Source organism: Bombus vancouverensis, chromosome 2 (assembly GCF_051014615.1).
Source record: "Bombus vancouverensis nearcticus chromosome 2, iyBomVanc1_principal, whole genome shotgun sequence".
Classification (NCBI taxonomy): Eukaryota; Metazoa; Arthropoda; class Insecta; order Hymenoptera; family Apidae; genus Bombus; species Bombus vancouverensis.
In genome coordinates this window covers 17501280-17525322 of record NC_134912.1, presented here as the reverse complement: position 1 = coordinate 17525322, position 24043 = coordinate 17501280, and the positions used below count along the sequence as shown (strand labels likewise).

General features: G+C 39.9%; 1 protein-coding gene across 1 annotated transcript in view; it reads left to right on the top strand.

Annotated features, from left to right (window-relative positions):
- Positions 1-24043, top strand: part of Su(Tpl) (Suppressor of Triplolethal) — a 163272-nt gene that overhangs the window by 49452 nt on the left and 89777 nt on the right. The gene's annotated exons all lie outside the window — the stretch shown is intronic.

Genomic DNA, 24043 nt, shown 5'->3' with positions numbered 1-24043 from the left:
AAGTCAGACCGATTTAACAAAATTTCGCAACATCCGTATATACAAGTTTTTATTAGTCAATTATGATTGAAAAATTAATTAGACAATTTGTTACTTTCAAATCATTATAGCATGCTATTTTATTATTACTATAATTAGAAAAGAGTTTTCAATCACAGGAAGCGAAACAAATTAAACGACCTAGATCTACGCCTTTCTCTTTTCAAAAAGGAGTAAAATATTTATAAATACAATACCCTTCGGTACCTTCATAGAGACCTTTATCAGCCTGATATTTTCTATCTGTCTGTCTGAGAGAGAAATCGGAAACCCCGTAAACGCGCAACCTCTACAATTATACAGAGTTTTATATTATAAAAGTACACAGAAAAACTTGAAGTAATTTTCAACGAAACCCTTTATTACTCGAGAATTTCTCGATAGAATTCCAAGTTCCCATTGGTTTTAATGCGGTATAAAATTCGCGAAATTCCGCATCGACGATCTACGCTCACGTAGAATCGGACGTAATTCTTCTGAGAAGCGACTGGAACTTAAAAAATCCGTGTAATCACGTTCGCGAGATGAAGAATAAAAAATTGCCCTGTAGCGCATGCGCCAGCTACGCAGCACACGAACTTCGCGTCGTCGTTCGCGCGTTTTCCGCGAAACATCGTTTAGCGACCGTTAAGCTTTTCTCGGAAGATTTTCCGCCTCTGTTGGTTGTATTTGAGCGCTAGCATGTCTTTGCGATTCGTTATGAAAACTTTGAAGTTCGTCACGCATCTTACTGGAAATTACGAGGCATTAGAGTAGGCGAGGAAAAACCGAGAGTTGAGGTTATGTTATGTCGCAAAGGCGGGTCGATACGCGGCGCTGAATGTATGCTGATGGTAAAGTTTCGGAATTATCGTGTAGGTACGGGTAAAAAAGGTTCCTCGATGAAAGTTCTTTTATAATTCGCTCTAATGGTAAATAAAATGGCGACAAAGAGATTGTTGGCGGAGAGAGATTGTTCTACGATGTTACTATTTATATTCGTATTTTCGTACATGAAAGACGAAGGATCAAGATACTAATAATTTAAAATAAGAAAAAGTTCTAGGTGACGTGAACTACAGAAATATACGGGACTTGTATTTGCTTGTAGATTTAGCTGTAACAAATACACGCGCAAGAAATCTCTTTTTTTTTTAAATTCCATTAAAGTTTCACTGCTGTTAGCCACTGTGAACCTTCAACGACCACGTAACACAGAATAACTTAGTCACATTTACAAATTTTTTAACACGTTCGCTGTAATCCGATTTTTACTACCCTTAATGCAATCTTTCATACAATACCCTTCTCTACATTAATAAGGCTTTTAACGTAAGATGTACTTTTATTAATAAAACTTATATCTTAATAACTTACTTTACTAATTTCTATACAATTATCGCGTTTCTAAATTTCCCGTAAACACCCACAGTCTATCGATACGAATTCTTACGACATTCTCCCACAATGTCGACTCGCCGTCTTATTTGATAAATGTGTTAACAAATTATCCTTAAACGATTAAACATCGGTAATCATTCAAGGGGGTAAAATACGAAAGATGATGAAGTAGAACGTTCTTTACCGCATCCCTTTGTGAAAAGAAACGAGAGTGAGAGGCGTGACACATTATCGATCGCGTGCACGATCCTCTCCCGTTACAAGAACGAAGACACGCGCGCGCAGAGATCTTCTCGCGCTGGGATCGGAGGATCGGTGGTGATTACTGCGCGTGTCCGTAGACGTGGCCAGGCACGGCGTCGAAGGTTTCTACTACGGTGAAGGCGATCGAGGTCGTTCGAGCAAGGTTATACACCATTTTCTCCCGTGCCGTTCGTTGATTCGCTCGTACGTTCGTTGGTCGCGTCGATCGTTGCTCGAATACCCGGCAAACACACGGCGGTGAAGCTGCCAGCCAACTTCTTAGGGTCCTTGGTTCATTCTCGCGGACGATTTTTCGAAGGCTGAAGGAGATCGTATTTCGAGGTTGCATCGATGACGCCTCGGTTCCGGGATCCTGTGAAGACTCGATGATCTTGAAATGGTTTATTACGGATGCTCGAGAAGCCTTTCTTATGCGTCGATTAACCCTTTACGATCTATTTGCTACATTCAACTGAACCGGACGATCGTATGAAATACGTTTTCTTGACACTAAACCTTGATTCGACGTAAACGTATTTATCTCCCTACGTCCGTAGCGTTCCTTTATTTTAAAGAGTTCTGTACTTTTCAGGTTATAGTAGAATTGTGTTTGTAGGAATTTGGGAGACAGTTTACATTGTAATTGGGGGCTATCAATTTTCTTCGCCAGCTATATATATTTTTTTTTCGGGCATACGATAGGAGTTCAGCTCTGAGCTCTGTTATAAAATAACTTCCTAACTAATACTATCACCAAATTACAAGTTACAAGTTGTACAACTTTTACAATTTTACGTTTACGATAGGATAATCGGATAGTTCGTAGAAAATTCTAACTCTGAAATTTCATTCGTTTTATTAGCAAATCTGTATGTATTTATACGCGTCGAAGAGAATATTTTGATGCTGGAAGCTTGTAATTCTTTCGGCTTATAGAATTCCATTGTTAATTACACAAAGCCCGAATGGGTTCGATTGCCAGAGATATAGTTAATCCGGCACTGACTAAAATCTTGTTCTAACGAATGAAGTTCATGTAAACAGAGTTTTACCGTGTTATCTTCTACTAGAATAAGAAAACATCGAGAAGAATGACCTTCTCATATTTCTTTAAAATCAAAGAAAACATCTTTTAAGCGTAGAATCCTAATAAGAACGAGCAACGTAAATCTTTCAATAAGTTCTAAAATATTCAAATACACAACAGATTAGGTAAATATGAATCACTTGAAATGTCAAATATAAATGAATAAAGTGGCAATAAAGTTCTTACTGCGTAAGAAACATCGATATTTTCCCCAAAATGAACAATATGTGTCGGTTATCTGTAAACGTTATCTAACTGTATATCATAATCCCGATGTTGAGAATCGATTTATCGGCACGGAGACCTTGGTCTTGCAGGATATTGATTTTTCCCAACAGATAAAAGAACTGCTTGATGATAATCTTGAATATTTCAGGTGATTATCTTACGCTCGTTTCCGTTACTGCATAATTTATCCTTAGTTTCTGCCGTGAAACATTCCGAACGATTCGCGTATTGAACACAGCGACGATGTATTTTAAGATCAGCTACGATTTCCGAAAACGTGGCCAGCCGCGCTAAGCTTTACCGTGTGTCGCAAGTGGTTTGCGAACGTTTTCCAGTAGCTCGTGTCTCTTGCTCGTTGTGTTTAATCATTTCTTTTTCACGATTGTAATCAAGACAATTTTTCATTACAGTGTCACACAAACAATAAGTCGATCTATTAATAATTTAAAATGATTACTTTGAACGTTCTACAAAACTGAGATAATTACGTCTACTTATGAGTCACACATAGTAGCTGCTACATATAATCCACGATTAAACCATCATTTCGATTCCCCATTAATCCAAACCCCTTTCACTCGTACCAAAACTCTTTCACTCGTGCAACAATGAAAGAATAATAAAATACAAAGAAACAAGGATTTTGGAATAGAAGTTAACAAAGTGAAAGTATTGTAGGATACGAATAGCTGACGCACTGGATAAATGATAATTTAAAATAATTTTTAAAGCAAGCACTTGTAAATTCACAATATGCTGTTAGCTTTATAGACACGCTGCTTTAGACTCTGATTATTATTATTTATGCGGAATGGAAAAAGTGGCCTTGCCATCGTCTCGTAAAAGCTGCTGCACGCGGTTGCTCGCATATCCTTTCACATAGCCGCGCCGTTGTCACATATACGAAATTGGTTCTCCCTGTAGAAGGAAAGGAAGGTGACCGACCTGTTGGCGGTCTTCGTCCGGTCGCGCTCGACTTTTCGGGCGTGGCTGACTGTCTCATCGATTAAGTGCTGTTTCGAGATGCTGCTTGGGGGGAACAACGAGCAGGGAAAGTTGCAATGTTAAGGAGAGATGTTAAAGGGAAAGAACTGCTCGGTAATTTTGATTTACGGCCGATTGTTATTACTCGATTGAATAACAGTCGTTTCAACGTCACCTGTTGCGACGCATTCGAGGAAACTGCGTGGAGATTGGTTTTACATAGGCGATTCTTATTCGTTGCTATGTATTCGATATTTGGTCGAATTGGTTGGTTCTAGCATAGAAATTCGTTTCTACAATTTTTACGGCGTTATTGTCACGTAAAATTAATGATAAAAAAGAAATAGTTGAGCAATAACTTGACTTGACGGTGCTTTTATAATTTTGTAGGCTTTTATTCACGAAAACGATTAAGTATAATAACACAATGAAGTAGCGAAGTTAAAATCGTCGTTCAAATCGCGGCCAAACTGTACACAAGATTAGCCTCGTGGTCGAATACTAGCAGTTTGTATATGTTGCGTTTGTTGGTGTTGAGGGGCAAAGAGAGGATCCTGATTGTCATACGTAACGAGGAAAATGTAAAGTTTGGCCATGTGCAAAGGTCAAGTCAAAACTTATCGGTTCGCTGTCAAGTAGTATGGAATGGTGTGAATTTGGTTATGGTCATTGTCACACCATCGATGTCTCTAAAGATACCGGGTGTCGGAAACGAGGCTTCCAGTTGCCAGTATCGCGCGTATAAAATGTCTCTTTCCATTTTACCTGTTATCCATCTTATACCTTCGAAAGGTAATACAATAATATTTCCGCGAATCGTAAAACACGTATCTTCCAAAAAAACGAAATAAAATAGTAATAGTAATCACCTGTTACGGAGAAAGGGAGAAAGCATGGCGTTCCCTTTTAGATCGAGGAAATAAAAGCATCCACGGTCTTATTTTACTAAGGCTTCATTCACATAACCGATTCTGTTTAACCGCATTTACTCCGGTTGCTTTATTCTGACCTTTGACTGGCTTCCACTCTGGAAGATACTTGAAGATCGATGCGCCCACTTTGACCTTTTCGCCAGACTGCTACAACGATACGAGCACGCCTTAGGATGCTTCTCGCCCCGAGCATCTAGAAAATGATTTTTCTTAATATATTCATTCAGAATATACAGGGTGGTTGGTAACTGATGGTACAAGGGGAAAGGGGGTGATTCTACGCGAAAAAATTTTTCGTTTGAGGCTTTGTTTTCGAGAAAATCGACTTTGCGGTACGCGTGCACTTATCACGTCTCGTTATAACGGATCTCACTGTAGATTTTAAAAAAATTAAAAAAAAATTTTATTCTATATTTTCGACTTCTTTTTTCGCGTAGAATCACCCCCTCCCCCTTCCACTTGTACCAGCAGTTACCAACCACCCTGTATATATTCTTAATATATTGTCAATATTCTTAAGGACCCCCCATAAATCTTGGAATTTTCATGATTAAGGTCCACCCCAAAAACAAACATCTTTTGTGTTCATTAGCAGCTTTCTCTCAAGGGCGGTTAGCACTCTTCCTTCCCCTACCAATCTGGAAGATCAGCCAATTGGCAGTGAAATCTATTTCCCACACCCTCTCAATGAAAACTTGTCCTTAACAAATCAGCTGTTTTCGTGTCCTTAAACCCACCCATCATTAACTTTCCTCCGTCAGAACATCGTCATTAAATTTCACTTAGTTCTTGTCTTTGAAAGGGATTAAGATCTCTCTACCGGGTTTCTACCCTTCGATCAGTCGCCTACCAACTTTAGATGTAGTTAGAGTGAAGTACGATTTTCAGTATATAATTGTGTTTATTAAGTTAATAATACAGTGTAGTGAAAATAAGGTTAATATTTGTGACTTGTGATTTTACGTGACACGTTCGATATCAACGAGCCTCTGTTGTAAAATTCTTGAGCAAGAAACATTGCATAGAAAGTGGTAGCGTAGCGCGTCTGTCGCCGAAGATGGCCGATGATAATACTTTATGCCTCTGGAGTGCAAACACACAGATAACATATCGAATCCAGCTGGAAACAATTGGTTTGGAGGAAGTGGTTAGTATTGTGTTTCTCTTTTTTTCTTTATGTGTAATATATAGTTACGAGATAGGTTTTTCCTGTTTGTGTAATTCCTTGTTTAAAATGTTTCTATATAGATACACGTTGGTTTTGATACACTACGCTAACCTAGCAGTTAAATATTCGTAATAACATATAGTTTTGAATTTATTTTTAATAAAAAACACACGAATGATATTTATATGTCAATATAAATTTTGTGCGTTACATTCAGCGTACGATAATCTCCATCTAATATTTTCCTGAAACATTGAAAACTAAATATACCGTGTACTTCGATATCCGATTCGCTGAATAATCCTCCAATTTCTAACTTTGATTTTAATTTCTTTGAAACCTTCTAAATCACAAGCTGCATCTCTTACGATAAACGAATTCCAAATTTAATTGATTAAATTCTTCTCTTTGGTGTAGAATAAATTCTCACCTTCGCCGTTTACGTATTACCATTACACACACTGCTATTAATTACTGTATACTGCTATACTACGCTATGCACACTGCTATTAACTTACAGGAAAATAGTAACATTTCCTTTAAAATAATCTGGTTATCAATATTAGCTTGCTTCTTATTGCGAGTCGAAACGAGCGTGAACGGTTCTCGCTTGACTTCAAACACACCATTTAGGGGCACAATTTAAAAGCCAACAAACCCGCAGGATATATCGGGCGTTATTACACGGTCAAAGGGATGTCAGTTGTACGGTTTCTCTCGAACTCTATGGTAGGAAACTGCTGTTAAAACGCACCCGCTCTCTCGTATCCGGGTATTTTCTCACAACGGACCAAATTCTAGTTAAACCTTCCTCTTTTGCTCTATCTCTTTATCTGTCTTCCTTTCTTTAGCACGTACGTACTATGTACAAACGCTGAGTTTAATCCGTTGTCATCGTAGACCAACGGGGATTCCCTTTCGCAGATTAACAATGTCTATATTTTCGTGATACGGAACAAACGACACCTCGGGGTAATTATACGTCCTCTCTGTTTTCTTCTCTGCATTTCGTCCATATCTTGTCGATCCTATGCACTCGCAAGTATGTAGATGACGCATTTGTATGCATTTATGGGGAATATAAATGTTTATGAAGGTGCAGGATGTACGTAGTACGTGTGACAATGACCATAACCAAATTTACACAATTCCATACTACCTGACAGCGAACCGTTAGACTTTGAGCTTACATTTGCACATGGCCCAACATTACGCTTTCCTCATTACGTAGGGCAATTAGGAACCGTCCCTTGTCCCTCAAAAGACCTGCAAACCTTTAGTCTTTAGTCTTTAATCTTTAGTCTTTAGTCTTTAATCTTTAGTCTTTAGTCTTTAATCTTTAGTCTTTAGTCTTTAATCTTTAGTCTTGAGTCTTGAGTATTATACTTAATCATTTTCGTGAATAAAAGCCTACAAAATTGTAAAAGCACCGTTAAGTTGTTATTGCTCAGTTACTCCTTTTTTATCATAAACTTTACATGACATACGCAACCAGGTCCTAAATAAGAAATATAATATTTAGATGGTGAAGCAAATTCCTCTTTTTCTTTCCGTTGCATTAATTACGTTGAGATAATAATAAGAGTATGAGATTGCGTAAAAGTTTAGTCGGAGGAATCTCATAGATGTTTTAGTAGGAAAGATACGCTATAAAGCTCTTATAAATATTGAGAAAAGATTGCCAAGTTATTGGCAATTGATTTAGCAGCTATATAGCTCTATTCTTGTCTGGCATATCCTTCTTGCAGCGAATCAGAAGAAAGTTACGTAGAAAGCTTATTTCGTTCAGTGACTGTACGCCGACACGTCGTAGTCGAACGTACCTTTCGATGAAAGAAAGTCGCTCGTATTCATTTAAAAATATTTTAAACTCGCGAAAATTCCCATTTGCAGCTCGCTGACAGTTCTCCGTAAAAATAGACTTTGTTTTGAAGCTGATTACTAATGGTAACCATACGCAATAACAGTTTCTTCTAATATTTTCTTTTTTTCTTTTCAAGTTTCGCAATAGAATCTGCTGATTCGATTTATTTTAAAACATCTATGTAATATTTAACAGCGTTCCTTGTCAGCTCCTTCTCGCCACTCTTTTTTACTCGTTCCCTTTTCTGCACGGTGGTTTATCGTATGGTTATTTTCAGCAAGCGTCTTCGTCTTCGGAAATCCCGTTTTCCTCTCTTTCGTCGACCTACATTCTCCTCTCTTCTTCTTTCTTCGTTTGGGTGCCTCGTTTTCTGTAGCATTTTCGTCCAACTCTTTCGACAACACTGGGTAACCAAACGTACACGCGTACATCGCGTCGTAATGAACCGCCGACCGTGACATCTTGATATTTTATTTCGAGCCTGCGATTTTTGCTTATTTATAGGTCGTTATATCTTCGGTATCGCTCGTTAACACACCAGTTACAAAGACAAGACGGTACTGCGTCTGTAATAGAGGCCAAGTACACGCCAGCCACGTGTATTCGTCAGCACTGTCTAACGTCCTTACGGATCGCGTTCGCCCGTGATTTCTCTGTTTTGCTTTGCTATTTTTTTAACCGTGTAATTTCCTCTGTTTCAACGCTTGATATTTTCTTCCGATTATTATTTATAATGGCTTTATATTTTCCCGAGTATCTCATGATTTAACTATTTATATTTACCTGACTGTATTTTCATGTTTTCTTTCTAATAGACTAGTACGAAAATATAAATACAATCGTAAATTTGATAAATAATATAAATTAACGTAGATGTAAAATCTCTTTACGAAATCGATATCCCTGTAATCTCTTGGTTAGATCTTCAATGATTCCTGTGGAATTCTGTCGCCATTTGATTTGCTATACTAGACTGAAGAGCGGAATTTATATATATATGAGACTCTGTTCCGAATTTATTGCGATTATTAAAAACTTTATTTTTAGGATTTATGTCCGGCTCTATTTGGTACTCATAGATATCATCCTAGCTCGAATGCGAACCAATACTCGGAAATCCGAAATGCTTTGTAAGATAACGCTTGAATTTATCTTTAAGTATTTCTTATCGATTTTATCAGACCTAAAAGATTATAAAGGTTGTATGATTCGGGGCAATCATCGAAAAAACCCAGTGTGTTTTTATCTAAATCAATACATACTGTGATATGTCACGTCAAACAGATAGCCGAGATAGATGTTTCGTGTGAATTGGGCGAACGTATGAGAATACTAATTATGCCTAAAATATAATAATATATTGATTCAAGAACGCAATGATCTAATGATCGGCGTTTATACGGAGTCGAAAGTTGCGCAAGCGTTGCACGCGTTGGAATTCGGTAGTGTAGAAAGTAATAGATCGAATGCCTAGGAGAAAACTTAAAAGCGAAATTTTATCTATCTTACACGATGTAAACGATTAACTACACGATCTTTCGCGCGAGCACGCGCGCGTTGTTAAAGATCACAGAATAGAAACGTTATATGTAAATACATTTTTGTTGATTTACTGATTTTGATATTTACCTTTCGATTAAACAGAAGAATTTTCACGTAGCAATGTAATTGTATAGATACATAATTATAATTGAAAAGAAAAATAACCTGCTTGGTCCACGGATGTAACTCTTTCGAAAGTAGATACGTTGACCAAGTTTCGTATAGAATTTTTAAGACGATATTTTTCTGTCATATGTCTCGCAATATGTTGGAAATTCTTCAAGAATACGAGGAAACGCGCGTTTAGTTCGAAAATTGAATAAAAGTAATTTTTTAGTCGATCGACAACGTAGTGATTTTAACAATTGCTCCTCTTTAACGAAACGTTAGAAAATTCAATTTATCGCGTTCCCTTTCTAGAATCTTTCTTTGTAAAAGCAAATTATTACGTATGTGCTCGCAATACGCGATTAAGAAAAAAGAAGGAAGAAAAATGTAGTCCGGAGATCTGGTCAAATTTTGTAGCTTGCGGCTGATTAACGATTATACGAAGAACGTTGTTTCTCCTTATCGCATTATCTCTGCTACGCCAAGCAGGCAAAGTTACAGCAACGAAGAAAAGATGATAGTCGTGTACGATTCTGCGTGTTTCTGGCCTGAATATTTTTTCTTTTTCCTTCTACCTTTTTCTTCGCCTACCGCGTTCTATCGCTCTATCATTTTCGTTACGAATTCCAAGCAGGAGCGTAGCAATTATTTCAGTATAATTCGCTCATTTAGTAGACGTCCTTGTTGCGGCTGACGCATCCTGGAAGAACCGACTCGTCTCTCGCTTGACCGATTTGTCTCTCCGTTCTCTACCTATTCGTGTATCGTGTATCGACATACGATTTCATATATAACAATTAACAATAATCGTGTATGGTCTACGTATATCGAAAGGTAACCTTTTTCTCGCGTCGATCGTCCAATTCGCTCGTTACCTGTCCTGTTTTTCGCACCTTACGCTCCACCAACCACTCTCTCTTTCTCTCTATCCTGCAAATGTCTCTCGACTCTGTTGGAATTTATCCTCGTCTTAATGCACGTCGGTCTCTTTCCACTTTGACGTCCCTTCTCGAAGTACAATTTCACGTGCTGCTGACCTGTGCCCGTGTAAAATACGTACTTCAACGATACCGACGGCCTTTCGTGTATACGTGTGTAGTTAGCATACGTAGAGCATGCGCAGGCTTACCTTCACATTGTTGCCTTTCACTCGGTTTCTTGCTGTCCGCTACGTATGTATATTTTATCCAAGAACAGCACGTTATTGGCTCCGCTCGACAAACGTCAAGACGTCGGGGCTTCTCGCTTTTTTCCCCAAGAGCTCCACAGGTCGCTACCGAGAATACGTTGTACCAGGAAATCATGATCTCTCCGGCTGATAATCGACCGTATAAATCCACCGTGGCGCATCTCGCGGTGACATTTTGCGAAACGATTTGAATTAAAATCTTCCTAGAAAGGGCAACATATTGCTGGATAAACGGTCGTATCCGTCGTTATCGTCAGCTAACCCATTCGATCGATTCGAAGAAAATTTTGAAACGTTCTATTCGTAAGTAACCGTGTATGTTCGAGATTCGCTTTATACCGAAGAATTCATTGACTTGTTAATGGCATGCGTAAAAGTATTCCACTTTTACGTGGGAACGGTTGTTCGTTCGAGTCTCGTGATTTCAGGCGATTAAAAGGCAAAACGCCGAGACGAGAATCGCTTCTGTATCCGGCAGTAGCCGGAAGCTCCACTCCGTGCGTTTTATTGTCTTTTTCTCTCGTCGATCGCTTCCTTCTCGATGTGTTTGCGCGTGCACACGCGTTCCGCGTGTTGCCACACGACACGCACCTCGCTGCTACGTACCCACACGACACGCACAGGTGCGCGCGCGTACGTTTCTTTCGCTTAAGGCGATATTTCATGGCGCGGCCGCCACCAGTACGAAACACATCGCTGCCGTAACAGTTACTTTTACGCGTGACCCACTTACTATTCCAACAGTCGAATCTAAGTACTACAATAAAAAGTAGGTCACTCTGAAATAATTGAACGTTTCGCGTGTTAACAGCTGGCCCGACGAATGGGCCTCCAGTGGCCATCTTTCGGCGAGTTGAACAAATATCAGATCGCTGTCCAACGAAGTAGATTTTAGATCTTAATCGTTTCTAGGACTCGTACTCTAGATATTCTCGAATACGTACTTTCGACAACTCGACTCTGCTCGACCTGCCCGAAACATCTCGAGTTCCAGACATTTTCGGCCCCTTGCACACATTCGTGATATATCCATTTATGCATACGTGTTTATCTTCCTTTTTAGATCTAATGAATTTTCTACAACAGTCGAATAATTTTACGATTGACGAAATCTTCAAATATTCTTTAGTGAATTTAGCAGATAATCGGATAGCTACGAGAAGAGGAGTGACGTGAATGCGAGGATTGAAGACGTTGCGTCGATGGTTGCGAATTACCCAAACTCCAGACTACGTTGATGTTCTGAAGATTCTTGGAACCGATAGTTATCATATGTATATGTACTGTCCATACGACGTACATGTTTTGTTACCGAATAAGAAGCAGCGCGTATCTCGTGACCAAAATCAAACAGAACCCCGAAATACTAACCAATTCAGACCCGAAGCAACAAAAATCATTCGTAGAACAAAACGTTTTTCGTTTTCAAATGAAAACCATCGAAACGTTCAAAGTACCATAGAAACACGCGACACGATCAAAGTGACGTTATTTACTAGTATTTAATCCAGTGAATAATTCTTTATTATAAAATAGCAAACTCTTCCGACGAAATTCATAGAACCTTTTTTCGTTTGAAACGAGATCATCGGAAAACCACTGAGAATTATTGGACGAAGATAAAAGGATAAAAGAACAATCAACGGAGAAACGCTGTTCGATCGCTGTCGTCGTATCCCTTTAGAAGACGAGACACGCGATATAACAGAATTTAGGCTGAAAACTGCCCTATCCCAGGATCGTTACAGTTGGTTTTACGAGCGCGTGAAAACGTGGCACAACGAATCACGCTGATCGTCTGGCATCGGCAGGATCCGCAAGCGTTGAATACGGGACACATTCTACGTACGTGTACGTATATTAGGTGTATCTTTATCGTTGCGGCCTTGCGCGCATGTAGGCAATATGCGGGTGTTGCGCTCCTCGCCATTAATTTTCCCTCCCTTTTTCGTTCACGCGGTGTGTTACGCCTGTGATGTGCTTGATAATATTCCGTGTTATACATGCGCGTTCACACGTATTACTCTTGGTCTCTCGCCATTCTGAGAAATTACCGGGATTTTCGTAGATATTTCTTTCCCTTTTTGCCGCTCGTTGAAATATAGCGCCGTCTGTAGAAGGACGGAGTAACACGCGCATGCATTGGACGTTTTTCGAGGTGGACGAAAGTTTTGTTAAATATCGTGACACACGTAAAATAATTTCTCTGGATGCTCTTTGTTTTTCGTGTCTAACTTTTCGAGTTATTTTGCGGCATGCGGCTGAGGGTATCGTTAGAGAACGTACAGTTGATGCTGGAGATGAACATTTTTATCGCGAAGTATTTGAGTTTTATAATTCTAAATTATCTATCTCGTAATTTTTACTTAGATTTGCAGAAGTTATAGCTACAAGTTACAACTACGTGCTTTGTAGAAACGAACTCTAAACGAACTTACGAAATAGCGTAAACTTGTAAATGAATTCTCGTATACTTATAATTGAAGTTACATCCGCTGCTTAACGATAATATCTGAAGATAATTCTAATTAATATCTCAAGGTTTAAAGAAAACAAATGTATAACAATTTTTTTATTTAAAGACTCTGATACGGCAAAACGAACAAATATTTTTATATCGACTATACATAGAAGTATCTTATCAAAAGTTTGGTCTGTCAAGATACAAAATTTACAGATCACCACGTAGACACAACCAAAGCCACGTAACGTTATCTAACGTAATACAATATACATTTAAATGTTAGAAAATGGTCGGAATATGTTGTGTACTGAACCATTAGCGAAAGTCTTATTATGACTGCCTCTATTATCATGCGCGATATTTTTTTTACACTGCCATTCATATGTTTATGTAAAGTAATATCATGGTATCTAGTCCGAGTCGTATCCGCGAAAGATAACGCGTATCGTGCGTGTCTATTGTCGCAAATAATACAGTGGCGACAGTGATACCGTGTACAGAGCGATTTGCTTTCTCTGGCCAGCTCGAATTGTTGCTTTCGCCTTTGATTTATTGACGAAAAGGAACAGGTTCCCTAGCGATAGAAAGGAGGCAAACTTCGATACCTGTTTTGTAACTGGTCTCCAAGCGCCTCGAGGATGCTGGTTCGTGCATTAATTAGGAAACAAAGACTCGTAATATTACGTGCGCGAAGCAATCTGAATTTTATGTAAAAAAAATTCCTCGAATTTTATTGGCATATTGAACATTTTTAAAAACAGTTTACAGGCCGATTATTACTAGACTGCGAATGTTCATGAAAATAGATATTTTCTTATACTTTTAAGAAATAGAGCAGGGATTCGTTTCGCTCGCCAAATATTATATCACCATAGGTCGGATGTTGTCGACATTTTTCAATATCGTATTAGCGATATTCTCAATATTCTATGCATCTTTTCCACGGATATTTATCACAGACAAAATTTGCATATTTTATTTCACAGACAATGACAGTAGAATACACGGATTTCGCGATTAATGAAAGAAACACGTCACGAGTGACTCAATTCTCTATGAAGCATTACATAAATATTATTTTCGCAGACGTTAATGGTATCGAGAGGAAGATACACGATACGATCGTATTTTATGGCAATCTTTTTTATCCTCCTATTATTTAACGACTATATTAGTCGTTTACATGGTATTGCGGCGAATGTTCGATCTGTTCTCACCGTATGTCGACTTTTATTATTGCGTTAAATTAACCGGCATAAAGAAGAGAGAGAGAGAGAGAGAGAGAAAAAGGCGAGCACCGTCTCAATTGGTCACCAGGCGAATATTATAAAATTCAGTCGGCGAACCGTGAGACGTCTGGTAAAACTGGTTCCAAAGACCTTTGCCAGGCTACGTTCCCTCTTACCAGTTCGCCAAGTTGCATGAGAAATGTGTCCCCGCGTCTGAGACCACGCGTGTATCGCAAAATATTTGAGAATAATGGCAAACAACGAGACTTTTTAGCAAAATGAGCGCGCCAATAGACGCGGAATCGCGCGCCGGAAGCAACGGTTCGTTCATTCGCGCGAACGCGCGAAACTCTGTAGCTTTGCTTCTCTCGATGATTTCGCGCGATCTGTCGGACGTCGAGCCTTTTTAGCGGAAAAGCCTGCGATTGACGCGTAGTTATGACGCCATCGAACTCTCATCGAACTTTCATGCAACGAACGCTCGTTCGGTCAGCTTATCCAACTACTCGGCTGTTTTTGGATCGTGCGGTAATCTCGCGCGATTCGCCTGAAAAACGGGCGAGCTACTCGATAACTAGCCTCGTTGGTTGTTGAGCTGTGCGCGGTCGACGTCGTCCTTGTAAATCATGCATCGCCGCGAATCTCGTTGCAATTTGGAACGCGAATCCTATTTTTAGGTACAAACCGTGTGTATACAGTATACACGTACGTGTGCGATCGTGACGAGGGAACAGTTCCGCCGAACGATCCAAAACCTGTAAAACTGGATTCTCCTTGTTCGTGTGCAATATACACATCGAAATTAGCCGCTCGTCCACCGACTGATATCATCGTCCAGCTCCACGAGCTGCAGTCTCGTTGGCTTTTAGCTTGCTACGATTTCATTCTCGATAGTAATGCTTAGAAGATCGATGATTTTCAGGCTGTTGCTCGCCATCCCACGATATATTCTAGACAATTTAAATTAACTCTTTATCCAATCAGTTTGTAATTACAATGCGTCGATATGTTACTTGATATGACGTATTATCACGTATGGTGAGCAGCTCGCGATACTCATGTGGTTTGTTAATGTTACCGTTTATGTTTCTCTATTTGTAGAAAGTTCTTCGTCCGTACTTATCCTCGGTTAAAGATTTCTTATCGTTCGAGAGAACCCTTCGTCTGCATTTCAATGTTCCATTGACTTTTCGTACGTCCTTGTATCATTTACAGAGACTACTAGATTCTCTACGAGAAATATTTATGTATATTATTATTATATTTATCAGAAACAATCTGATAAATATGTAATTCTTGTTCCATTAATCCATTCGTTAATTAATCCATCCGTTCCGTTAATCTTGTTCCATTTTCTTGTGACACTAATCTCTGTGGAAGCTGGAAATTCCTAGTAGTTTGGAAAACAAGACGAAGTTTTTGCTAACATTCGTAGGCAGAGTGAAGGTGAAATTTTTAAGTTGATCTATGTATTATCGCTAGCATACAGAGAGACCTATAAGTACATACGTATACGTATGATATAGAGTTATTCAGAAAGGAGACTTCTGGCGTAACGTAGCCTCTCGTTGCTCGTACAACTCACAACTGTTTGCCGAGAACGAAGCATGGCTTTTTTCTTTTGCTGGCTTTATTCGATGAATAGGAATATCTGGTGTTTACACATATGCGTGCTGGCAGTGAAGTACGAAGAGTTTCACAAGCATATTTTTTGCAAAAGCTACTGAAAGTTATTTGAACTTTAGGAATGACGAAGAGAAAAGACTTCAAAAAATGTCTCGTAAATGGAAAACGGAGAAAACACTAGAATAAGATGGAATGCGTAGGATGGAATGGGAAAGTTTTATAAAAGCGAAGCATCGAGACTGGTTTTTATATCAGCTGGATGTAGGACTAACGTGGGAAAAGTTTGACGCGAAGTACGCACTTCCCCCGATATGGCGATTTGATCTAAGAAAGGATAAAAGAAGAGAACATTTCAAGATGCCAGACGAAATGAAGGAAAGAAAGATCCGAAGGATTGTCGGATGTTGGATGAAAAAATTGCATAAAATAGGAAACACAGGGAAAACATTTAAAGAGGAAAAATTAGCATACACTGAATCGCAAACAGGCAGAGTGTTGTGAGTAAGAGTTCGTAAAAAATGTAATTACAACGATAAAGTACGAGATAGTGAAACAACCACGAAGAAAGAAAACCAAGTATAAAAGGAATTCACTGAAAAGAGCAGAGAAAAATAATTGAATTATTCTCGGATACTCCGACGTGCATGCCTTTGATACAGACGAAATTACCCAAAATATGACTGGCGTTATCGTAAAATCTGTGACTCCCCTTGTTGTCGTGTCGAAGCAAGCAGCGCGTCGGTATCGCTGTCATAAATCGTAATCCGCAACTCATCGTGACGACTGTACTAAACGTTACGGATGTGTTGATCGCCCACAGCCATCGAGGGGCGAATCCCACTTTGTCATAGGAAGAATAAGAATTCAAAGAATGTGTCATCGACTATAAAGACATCGTTGTGTGTATTTACTTAACAGGCACAGTGTGGCATGTCAAAACCAATATTTATCGCGACAGAAAGGTAGAAAAATCGGTTTCTGACAATATCGAAGTCGTTGACTGACCCTGTGTCTTTGTTTTACGTATCACCGTATACATAATAAGCATATAATATTTACCTAATACTTCTCGTAGTTATGTCACCATATATTTTACCGTGTCTCATACGCGTTAAAGCTGTTGCTTTACAATTCGATGCAAAGCAGCGAATTAATTGCTACGTGTGACGTATCGTATGAAATCGCGCAACATGTAGCGAAATTATTGAAACTTGAACTTGGTGAAACGGCGAGCGTATTACGTAAAGCAAGAACAAACTCTCCATAGAATTCTGGACAAGAGTAAACGGAAATTTGCATAATTGCGATCATTGGGCCGTTGATCTCCGCAGGGGACGTTTCCTCCTTCGAAAAATAAGCGGCCAGGTGACTGAGTAACGGTTTACGTTCCTTGGGAACTGCTACGAAGCGATCGGTTAAGTATGCAAGACGCGGCACAGCCCATGAATATTAACCGTTCGAATCGATGGGACTCGATGCGGTGCTAATTGCCGATGAAAGAATTCGGGAGAAGATCGGGTTCTCACAGGAGGATACATCGGTCAGGAAATAGACGCTGTCGTGAGTTCACGGACGAGTTTCAGCTTCCGGTTATCGGTTTTATTAATAAACAACGAACGAGTTTTCGATCGTTAGATACACCGCTGGAGAATCCATTTCTTTAGATAGCGGCATTTATTTATTACGTTCACGATGGTATTCGTTATTAATATCGTTATTAATATTGTTCATGTTAATGTTTATTGATCACTAATTAATCGTTTTTAATCTCTTCGAGACGATGGTATATCCGAGTCATTAGTCGAACCGGTTTTGCCACGCATATAAATATCCGAATATCGGATTAATTGGTCTGATTGTTTGGTCGGTAGATGATTGTATGGATAATAGGGTTACGCTAAATCGGATATGTTATACGTGTATCGGTTGTAGCTGCCTGATCGAAATAATTCATCGTAGATATTGATGTATTATTTGTTCGTCGAGGATTGATGCGAAACGGTAGGAAAATGCACGTTCTCGTGTCTTTTTACCCTCTTATGCTGTATGATTTTTTGATAGATGTTTGAAGGATCATTGGCCATTTATTATTGTAACATCGTACGTAAAATCAGATGTAAAATATCGTTACAGCTACGCGATGTATATTCAGCGAAACGAAAGTATCAGCCATGCCACGAGTTTGTCCCGATATTGTCTATAAAACAAGAGTTGTTCATAATGAAATTCCTATTAGACGTACGATAAACGCTATAAAAAAATAAGAAAATTAAGACGAAGAAGGACTCTCTACCCAGTGTAATCGTTGTTTTCACAGAAACCGTATTATTCCAGTGTATTTATATTTCCGTTCTGTGATGCGGGTATAGTTTACGTTGATCGTAAAAATGGAATACCGTGCAAGGCCGATTAACTAAAACCAATGCAAACGTCTGCCGTAAATTTTCCAATCCTACTTAGAAATCTCTTGGTTTGCGTATTCGATCGAGCCAGCTCATCGTTCTAGCATCCATCCCGTACGCAAGCACTGTGTTCATCCACCAATCAAACCACGCCTGTATTCACGGATCCATAGCCACGTTCATCCACGTACTTACAGGCATACTAATCGTTCCCTCGCTCATCAATCGCGAGTACTCGAGATCCTCGGTTTCCCTATCCACGTGCAAGTCGTCGAAGTTTCCATGCTTGAAGAAAAAAAAAAAACAATTTTTCCGCTTCTAAAGTCCCCTCATAGAGCTCGGTGTACACAGGTAACAGCGAACTCCACCCACGCTCGAAGGAAGAGGAGGAACGAAGCTTCGTGAAGAGGCTCGTAAAGTTCTCTCCTCTCTCTGTGATGCACCGACTACTCTTGCTTATAGCTATAATAGACTCTCTCCTTTTTCTCCTTCTCCACCACCACCTGTTCTCCTCTCTTTCTCTCTCTCTCTCTCTCTCTATCTCTCTCTCTATGTCACATTGTATGGAAGTTCAGTGTAGGCGCACCCGAGTGCTTTCCACGGTACGACGCCGACGGGAGCTATCGGCGAGTAGAGCACGTGCTGCACGCGAGCTTCCAACCGAACGTGAGGACGATTTTGCATGAAATATGCAGACTCGTTTCTCTCCTCTGCGTCCACCGCGCACTGTACTTTTTCCCCCTTTTTTTCTCGTATCCGGCTCGGCCAAGGCAAGAGACGAGTACACCTGGCTCTATAGCAATACCTGGACTCTGTGTATGTATGTATTCAGTTTGCCCGATTTCCGCGTTCCCTTCGGAACAGTGCTTTCTCTCCGCGAGTTTTCCTCTTCGTTTGCGCTGGTATACCTACAGTACCTACTATACAGGGTGGTGCCCCGTTAGAGTGCCACGAAACATAAACACGGTTTATACAGCTCCATACGGTGAGATTCAGAAAATTCGAATTACGGTGTCTACGGAATGTATCAAATCTGTCACAATTTTTATTAGAAACGATTGAATGTAGAGACGATAAATTAAGGAGATAATGTCGTTCTTAAGTAAGAAAAGTGGGCTTTATTTTTATTTTTATTTCAGTGAAAAATAAGTAACAGACGTTTAGTTCACCAAGAACTTGTCCTTTCTTATTCATGAACCTTCTTCGTGTTACTCTGATTTTTACAAAACATCTTTTTCCTAACAAAGTACCGAGTACTCCAGAAACTTGGAAATACTACTTCAAGAAATTCGTTAATTCTGTCGAACCTATTCATCCTCTTTATTCGTTTTTTTTCTAACTTCACTGATAACGGAATAATATTGTGAATCAGCTGCTTGTGAATCACCCTGTATACCACGAGGCTCTGTTTTTCCAACTTTGTTTATACCGCCAGCCATCAGTCTTTAACTTTGCAATTCCTCTCTTTTTCTTTTTCCACGGATCTTCCCGCGTTTACCTTGCTGAAGATCTACCCTCCTGTATTTCTTTTTATTTTAATCCCTGCCTCTTCGCTATTTCTCCTTTCCAAGGTCTTTCTTCCGCGTATCAAGGTTGTGACACAAAGAATTTTATACCCTTTTTGGTTGATTCTCTTTCTCTCTTCCTCTCTCTCTCTCTCTCTCTCCCTTCGTTCCCTTCCCCTTCTCTTTTTCTGACTCAGTCTTCAGTCCAGTCGAGGGTTTCTTTCTGCGTTTCCCTCATCCGATCCCTTTTTCCTGGCTCCCCTTGGAAAGGGGCAACGCGCGCCCTCGTTTCGCCAAGTTTCTCTCCTCGGTCACGACATCGGCGCGAGTATCGAGAACGAACCCTCCTGAACGAACGTATGAATATTTCAAACGTCTGTTTCCAGCCAACGATTCACCTTCTCGGTCATCTTCTGTCACACCGTTTTCCCACCTTTACCGCAGTTCGATGATCCCGCAGAGGGAAACGATATCGAAGGGGATCGCGTCCAATCGCGTCTTTGCCGTTGCTACTCGATGATTTTTTGCGATGAATTTTACCTGGAATAGCGTTTTGTAGTAAGTTTCGTATTGAATTGAAATTAATATCGAAACGAATAATTTTTCGTAGTAAAGATCGCATGGGACGAGCTTTCGCGTAGAACATGACAGTGTATGATTGTTGGCGATATTCATCGCAAGAAACGAATTTTCACGATACGTATAGATCTTTCACGGTAGATTTCACGCGTGGCGAATATTTAGGACAAATATTTTTCCATCGAACGATTTTTCACGCTAATCTTCTCTGTCGACAGTTCTCAGTATGAAATATTCTATCCAACAATTGTCATATCTGTTTCGACTTATTTCCAGTATTCAGGTATGCGGTCCGTGATGACCCACGGTGGCACACGAATACGTTCGAACACTTACGATAAAAAATTCGTATAAATACGTTATGTGCGTGGTATAGATGTTTCTGGAATCTCATGAATATCGTAATGAGACTCTATGACGACGATTAATAGCGTAAAATCGTTAATCGATTTAGAAAGGCATATAGAAGTTTAAAAAACACAAATACAAAGATCGCTAGCTTAGTAGAAAAATTAGAAATTATATCAAGTAATACGAAAATGGTTGCATTAAATTGGTTGTTTAAACATTTTTATGATATTTTGTGAAATATTATATGGCTGTTCTAAAAATCTTGTTGAATTGCCGATATATTTAAACATTTAACAATGTTGTAAATCTTTCGTGCAACATACTCGATACATTCGGGAAACGTTGCTATACGACTGTTCGAATGCTCTCACGAGAGACGATGTACGACGACGGATTGAAAAATTCCCGGAATGACGATAACGATAACAAGTAAAACAATTGCCAGCGGCGATTCTACCCTCGTACAGGTATTTTCACTAAGAACAGCGAGCATCTTCGCACTAGTTACTAGGTGTCTATCGATCAGAAAATCTGGAATTACAACTGACAGTGCATAGATTAGACTTTGGTTGCGCAAGGAATTTGAGGAAACGACCGAATCGTATTTTCGGTGCAATCACGCGAAGCGGGTGAAACCGCTGGATCGAGCAGGTGCGTTCAAGGTTCGATCGTGAGCCATATACGATGACCGAAGATGTTTAGAAAAGGTGGTTTGCGTCAGCCGATACCGTTAAACAGATTTTCGGATAATCATTAGTCGACTATGCCGTTAGAATCATCAAATACCGTGTACACAGAAGTAGCGGTATTTATGAAGCAAAGCGAGCAAAATTGCCCGAAACAAATCGTATCTGGAATCGTGAGACGGCAAAGTCAGTCGCGATTTCTATTCAAGTCAATTTACTCAGGCGTGAAGAAATCAATCTGTTTGTAACAAAATTTTCTCTCTTGGCGTTTGCGGTGGAACGACTGGCATTTATTCGATTGAAATTGGGATACGAGGAAACGAGCAACTTTTACTTGTACGTGTACGCGTTATCGTACAGTGTTTAGTATAAAAATAAACGCTCTTTAAATTTATGTTCCAACGATTGCCAGACATTCCTTTCATCCGATTTATGTTTGATAAAAGATACGCGGATCTTTGTAACGGTATATGGCGCGAACAATTTTCACTATTGTCGAAAATCAAATATAAATAATTATTGAAATAATTATTGAAAAAAATATTACGGATAATTTCATGGCAGATTAACTGAACGTAAGAAAAGTATCGTTACGTTCTTCTCCAGTTGTTACACCACTGCGTAATAAGTATTCTACTACAATTTCTTACACTTTGCCACGGTCTAACTTCTAAAATCAAATTTCCAAACTACCTTTACACCCTACGCATACAAAAAATTATCCTCGTAACTCGCCAACTCCCGTGGAAAACTTCGTTCTCTTGCAAAATCCACTTGCGAAATCCATTAATCCATCCACTCGCCGTTCGTCCAAGAACATATCCTCTTCTTTAATATTCATTGCAATTTACAAGTCCCCTAACTACGTTCGTAAATTCGAAGCGTTTTAATCGACACATCCATCCCCTGAACATCCCTGTCTTCGCAACACGTGATCTCTCGCGTCGTGTTCGCAGCCCCTGTGAAACTTCTTTAAACGATGTATAACTTGCAAACGATGATCGCGAGTGACAAGCGTGTCCAGTAACGAAGCATCGATAGAAGTCGGTATAATTAATCGGGAGCAAAGTCGTAGGAGCTGTCGATTCGTTCTCGGAAAGCTGTGGCGTGTCTAAATCGAAATCGACGACGCGCATCGTCGTTATTAATTGTCATCGTGAAGAAGAGAGAATAAAGAGAGCGGGAGAGAGAGAAAGAGAATGAAACGCGTTTATCGATCGTTTTGATACGAGCTAAGTTCTGCCAGTCCACCGAGACACGTTTCGACGGATCATCTTTCCACCTGATTATCTCTTTCTCCGTTATCCTGTGTTATCTTCGGGATCGCCAAATCGCTCGCGACTTCGACTCTACGAATTAGATTTTGTCACGATTTTTGAAAAATTTCTAAAGAATATTACGAAGAGTACGTATTTCTGATGTTAAAAAGTCAATTTTTCTCACGAACAAAAGATAATCCACTCTCGAAGAGATTAAGAAGGTAATACGAAGAAAACGCTGTGTTTAATAAAAATATCTGACGTTGATAAATAAATAAAACAATACTTTAAAAACCATAGATACGTGCGTATATACGTATAAATAGGAAGAATAAAATATGTACGTAACGTTATATAGACTTGTCAAATAGGTAGGCCGCATACTGTGTACTATACGGCTATACGGCGATGGCGACGTGAGAGGAGGTTCTCCGGTTCGTCAGTCGCTTTCAGAGTCCTCCAGTAGTGAAATCCTCGCAAGGTCGTACGAGCGCGCCGCGAGAACGATTTAGGCCGGAAATTCCGCGAGCGATCGTGCGAGCGCGACCGGTAGAAACGATCGTTCGCACGCGCGCGTGCCTCTCTGTATCCTACATACTGTGCTACATCCTTCTTACACTCTCGTTCTTTCTCGCTCCGGCGCGCAGATTACTTCGTCCGTCTTCCTTTTCCTGGCCGAGCCTTTCCTTTTCTTCGATCTTCTCTCTTCGCTGTGTCTGCTTTCTCTGTCTGTTTCCTTCCCTCTCTATGCATCCGTCTCTGTATGTCTTTTACTCTTACTCTTTCTTTTTTTTCATGCTGTCTTGCCCGTATTTTCCCTCCTTCTTCCTTACGCTAATCCTCTCTCAGCATCGTTTTGCATCTCCGTTGGAAACACGGCTTTCGAACCTGTTCCCCGCACGCATGAGATCTCGCATAGTTGCTGAAATTCCGAATTCATTACCGGCGGATGACTTTCACTCGCAGCGAGAACGACGTCGCGACGCGACGCCGAGAACACCGCGTCGCTTCTTCGCACGCATTGTGCACCCGGATCTCCCCCCGCGACCGCCCCGAATCACCGTGCATCGAATTAACCCGATTTTTTTTTTGTAACGAATTCTGGCAACGGCGGGGCGAAGGCACCGTGGGACAATTGGGGAGAAATCTTGGATTCCGTTCGCGCGCCAATTCTAGTC